This window comes from Lolium perenne, chromosome 5 (assembly GCF_019359855.2).
Source record: "Lolium perenne isolate Kyuss_39 chromosome 5, Kyuss_2.0, whole genome shotgun sequence".
NCBI lineage: Eukaryota > Viridiplantae > Streptophyta > Magnoliopsida > Poales > Poaceae > Lolium > Lolium perenne.
Genome location: NC_067248.2, coordinates 89,295,448 through 89,301,080, shown reverse-complemented (window position 1 = coordinate 89,301,080; position 5,633 = coordinate 89,295,448).

Genomic DNA, 5,633 nt, shown 5'->3' with positions numbered 1-5,633 from the left:
AAGCATGATCCAAAGAACTGTTGGTTTATCTGATATGCTACAGTACACACACTAACCAGTGCCTTTGCTTATTTTGGATACTGTTGGTTTAGTATCACTCCTATCTAGTTCTTGAAGCAAGCAGGCAGTAGTGGCAGTAGTGGCATGCAGTAGCAGGCAGTAGTGGCATTAGTGGCAATATTGGTTTATCAATGCTATTCATTTATCTGTTATATATATATATTGATTCTCTACAGAAGTGGCAGTAGCTAGCTTGTTTTATTTTTGTTTGAGTGTTAATTAGTGAATAGGCACTGCATCATAAAAAATGATAACAGCTGCTAGCAAAAGATGTTCTGTTTGGTGTTAATTTTTTATACTGCCTTGGTTCTTCATTCAAGAAGGCAGTAGTGGCAGTAGTGCTAAATTCTGTCAATTGGTATACTGGTTATATACTGGCTAGCAAAAGTTTGTTGCTTCATTTGGTATATTATTGTCAGGTTGAAATTTAGCAACCAAGCAAGTCAAGCAAGTTGCTTGGCTGTCCATGCTTGGCTGTCCATGCTTGGCTGTATAGCTGTCCATGCTTGGCTGTTGCTGTTGCTTGGCTGCAGCCAAGCAAGTCATTTTATATCTATTGTATTGTTGCTGGTTGTGTATTGCTGCTGGTGCACATTGTGTATTGGCTATTGTTGCTGTCAAATGAATTAATGCATACTGTTGGTGCTCTATATATGTGGTGGTGTTGTATGCTGTTGGTAAGTACTTCTGTTGCTTGCTGGTATGTGGTGCTGCTGATGATATGGACTTGCAGGTGGTATGCATGGTGGTATCCATGTTGTGTTGCTGGCTATTTTTATATCTATTGTATCCAGGGGAGTAGGAGGCTGTGTATATGCATGGTAATAAAAATATTGTGTTGTGTACTGCTGATGGACCTGATGGGTATTGTGATGTGTATATGTTGTGGGTACTGTGCTGTGTATTTGTGGTGTTTATATGTTGCAGGGACTTCAGATGAGCTGCCCATTTCTCCCGAAACGTTGATTCACTTCCGTTTCGGTTGAGAAATGGGGCTCCTATGTCCAAAAATTAGCAAAGGTCATGCCGAATTTTCCGGCCGACAATTGTACTAATAGATTTCATCCTCTTCTTTATAGAAATTGCAAATATGTCGGCCGACGACAACGTGGCCGGCACTTCTAAGCCCGCCATGACTCTCGAAGAGGAAGCCAGAGCGGCGAACGTCGAGTTCTGGGAATTCGGCCCCTCCCAGCGACAAGAGGAGGAGGAGGTGGACTTGGCGGCGGAGGAAGTCGGAGCTGACCGTCAGATGACTGAAGCCGGGGAGGAGGAGGAGTATAAACCCACCACCGACGGCGGCGACCACACGGGGGCTGACGGCGTCGGGGAGGCTGACGGCGTCGAGGAGGCTGACGGCAGCGGCAACCCGGCTGCTAAGAAGAAGAAGAAGCCGCGGAAGGATCGGAAGCCGACGGTGCTCGCCAACACCACCAGCGAGATCACATTGGTCTCCGAAAGTGGGCAACCACAGGAGCCGGAGGCTGTTGCCGCTGGGTACGGCATGCAACTCGGGTGCATTGTCCGGGAAAGCATGTCGATCAACACGGTGAAAATCCGAGGTGAAGGCAATGAGCATTTGGTCGAGCTCTGCCTTCAGAAGCTTCACCGACGGTACAAGTTCCCGGCGCCATACAATAACTTGGAAAGATCCAACCCGGTGAATAAATTGGCCATCACGAAGATGAGCAACGCTCTGAGCAGCTGGAAAAGCCGGGTGAAGGCCAAGATCGACAAAGGTGAAAGCTTTGAGAGTATTAAGAAGGGTGAGCCGATGCTCGATGAAGCAGAGTTCCAGATATTCAAGGAGCGGCTGGATAGCGACGATGCGAAAGCATGGACGGAGTGGGGTAGACAAATGCATGAGCTCAACTTAGGAGCACATCACCTTGGAAGCGGCGGTTATAGAGGAAAGATTCCCATTTGGGAAAAGGAGGACGAAGAACTTGCACGTGCTGGGAAACCGAACCCATGGTTGAAAATTACGGACCTGCAGGTGAGGTACTTTGTCCGGGCCCGCTACACTCTGGACAGGAAGACAATGGAATTCGTTACCGAGCATGACGACGTGAGGAAGTTCGAGGAAAAGCTGGTAAGGGAATTTACCTTTGCTGCACATATTACATATATGACGTGAATGCAATGCCCTAAATGTGTTCACCCTATCCTTGTCTGCAGAACGAGCAGTTGGCGAAGGCCGATCTCCCCGAGGCCGAATCGTCGTCCCAGGGCTCGACGGAGCCGTGGGACACGCCTTTCAACAGGGCGTTGAATATCCTCAAGGAGAGGCCAGTATCCAAGCCGCCGACGTCGGCTGGACGTGTCTGCGGCTTTGGTACAAGCATGAAGTTTCGCGAGTACTACAAAGAGGAAAACAGCAAGAAGAGAAGGAGGAGCGCGATGTCAGAAGAGGATAAAGCCGAGGTGGAAGAGCTGAGGAAGAAGGTCTCCATGCTCGAGGAAAAACAGGCAAACTCGATGGACAAAGATGAGGTGGACAAGCTTTTCGAGAAGAAGCTCCGCGATTTCCTGCCCCCTCAGGTCATCGAGGGGATAGCTGCGTGGAATGCGGCCGGTCAGGTGGGGTCGATAAAAGTGCCTAGCGCCGGGGCCAGCAACTCGATCTTCAACGCGTCGCCATCTCCGGATCTGGTTACCCCGCCGCCCACCATCGCCGCGGGGCAGCCGATGGAGTTGGATGAACCGGTGCCCCCCGCTGATCCTGCCGAGGCTACCAAGGCGCAGCCGGCGGCGGCGGTGCTTCATAATGCACCCGAGCCCCCGAAGATTGATAGGCCGGCCGCCACTGTCTCCACATTAGCACAGCTCAACGCCATCACCAAGGTACTTAACTAATTAGTTATTCCATGCCATCTCCTTCATGCGTTTTGATACCCGGCTATCTAATTAATGATGCCCAACATTACTCAGGACACTCCTTGCGTGCTCCTTCACTGCGCGCCCGGCGGCGAGTTGAAGGATGTTGCCACGGGAATGATCATACAACCGAAGAGCACCACGTTGCACACCGTGGCTATGGACGCCAACGTCCTGAAGGTCACTTTGGGTCGGGTGTTGCCGGGTGCGAAGACATGGACCCCCCAATACAGCCCGAGGGAGCCGACGAGCACCTGACGCTTGAGAACTGCCATGGCTATACCATGGTATGGCCAAAGACCCAGATCCGTCTTGGGGGTCGCTCCACCGGCGCCTCCTCGATCATCCGGCAGCCGATCGTCCGGCCGCCTCCTCGGAGGGCAGCTCCTCCCGTCGTCACCGCCACAACAAGCCGCCACAAGAAACTGCTGGGAGTCTCGCTCAACCGCCACCGGCGGAGCCTAAAGGCAAGGCCGCTGCACCGCTATCGCCCATCCCATCACCCAATGAAGATGACATCGATGATGATGGGCCGGTAGACGTCGATGCCTACCTCAACACCGGCGCCGACATAGATGATTTGTACATGGCGGGCGCGGATGAAGAAGCATACCGCGTTCGCGACGAACCAGCTGGCCCACCCAAGGCAACCAAACAGCGCCTGGTGTTCCGCGGCTTCTCTCAAGAGACGCCTCCGGCAGCCGATACACAAGAGCCAACCGCCGCAAACATCTTCAGCCCCAATACGCTGATCAACAAGGTCAACGAGCAGTTTGAAGCGTCGGGGCCCGTTGCTCCGAAGAAGCCCCGTAAAAGACCTAGTAAGAACAAGGAGAAGTCTGCGAGCCAGCCACCTCCGACGATCCGTCATCGGGACTCCATGGTACCTCCCAGCAAGGATGGCTTGACCAGAATGCATGAAGCTGGCAAACCAATACTGGGTCCGGAGCTGCTACACCTTGCTTCCGGAGCTATGCTGCCTCTGCAGGACAGTATCCTGGTCCTAGAGAGTATCCTTCTTAAGGACAAAGATCCAAATTACCCGGTCTTCACGGTCAGGGTGCCAAGAGATGTGGGCTTCGTCACTGATGTCCCCGCGGATATATTCTTTATAGCGTACGAGGACATCTTCAAGCTATTCCACGCGAGAAGGCTGGACTATAACTTGGTCCGCCTATTCGCGCTCAATCTGGCGATGAAGATCAAGAGAGAGAGTATCCCGGACGTCGCGATAGCGGATCCTTACTACATGCGTGAAAGCCAGTTGAACTTATCAGCGGTGCGGGTACGGGCTTCGTTGTACCTACAGAAGTGCTTCTTGGACAACAAGAGGAAGGACAACATCCTCTTGGCTTACTTTCCCGAGTAAGTACACATCCGCTAGCCCTGTAATAAATTTCTTTTCCATTGCTCATTTCCAACCTCGATCCAAATTTGTGTTGCGCAGAGACACGCACTGCGTACTCATCTCCATTGCCCCGAAGTTTTCTCTTGCCACCTATTTCGACTCGGGGAGTGCGAAAAAGAAGAACTACGCCAGAATAAGGGGTGTGCTAGATGATGCTCTCGAGGGCTACTTCAAAAAGGGAGGCGCCTTCAAAGAAAAGGCGGAATGTTTCAGGGATGATGGTAAACACAAGTTCAAGCACTTGTTCGAGTTCCCCTGTGTCAAGCAGCCGGAAAACAGCACTCTGGACGCCTTCTATGTCATGCATCACCTAAAAGGGTTTGTCCGGGATAGCCAGAACTTGCGTTTACCATCTGCTCTCCGAGGATGGGCCGAAAAGTTGGCGCGGATCAACGATGATGACCTCAGAGAAGACTTCCAGGATACCAGGGTCAAGATATCACATATCATCACTCAAGACGTCACCACAGGGGGAGGGCCCTTGCACCAGGGTAGAGCGTTATGCAAGAGGGACATCGAGCAACGCCTCAAAGCGCAGGGTGACACGAGGACGTGGATTACAAAAGATCTGTACAAGCCGTTCCCGGAGCCCTGCGAGCCTTGACTTAGTGTGTGATAAACTAGCTATCTTCATCGGTTAGTTTGTATATATATCGATGGACGTGGTCTTTTGTGTGGGTCGTAATTAAACTCTAAGTACTATGTTCATCGGTTTATGTGTATCGGTGGACGTCGTCTTGTGTGTGCGTGTCGCAAACTTATTGTTGCCGTGCTCAACTTTACTATATACTTTGGTCTAATATTTATCAACATATATATATATGCATGATGTACTAATATGATATACTAATATGCCCTTGTCAATAGAGATGCCGACGTACGTTGTGTACAAGGTTCGGGTTCCAGGTGTCTACGAGGAGTGGCAGGACTGTCTCGAACAGGTGCACAAGTTCAGCGGGAACAGCTACAAGGGATACGCGACTAGAGAGGAGGCGGTAGCACAGTGGAGGGCACACGTGGGCAAGAAGAAGAACCGGCTGAAGTTCTTGGTCCCCCTCTTACTCACCGCCACCGCGGTTGTACTCTACTTTACTTTAGTCTAGGTGGCCGGTGACGATGCATGTGCATATGAGACGAGATGAACACACATGTATGTGTATGCGACGATCAAACACATTTCTACTTGTGTAATTTGGATCTAAATGATGTAATGATGAAGACTTGTGTGTATCATGTCATTTGTGTGTCATTTGTGAGTAATTCTGTTATTTCTGGAATGTGCTATGTA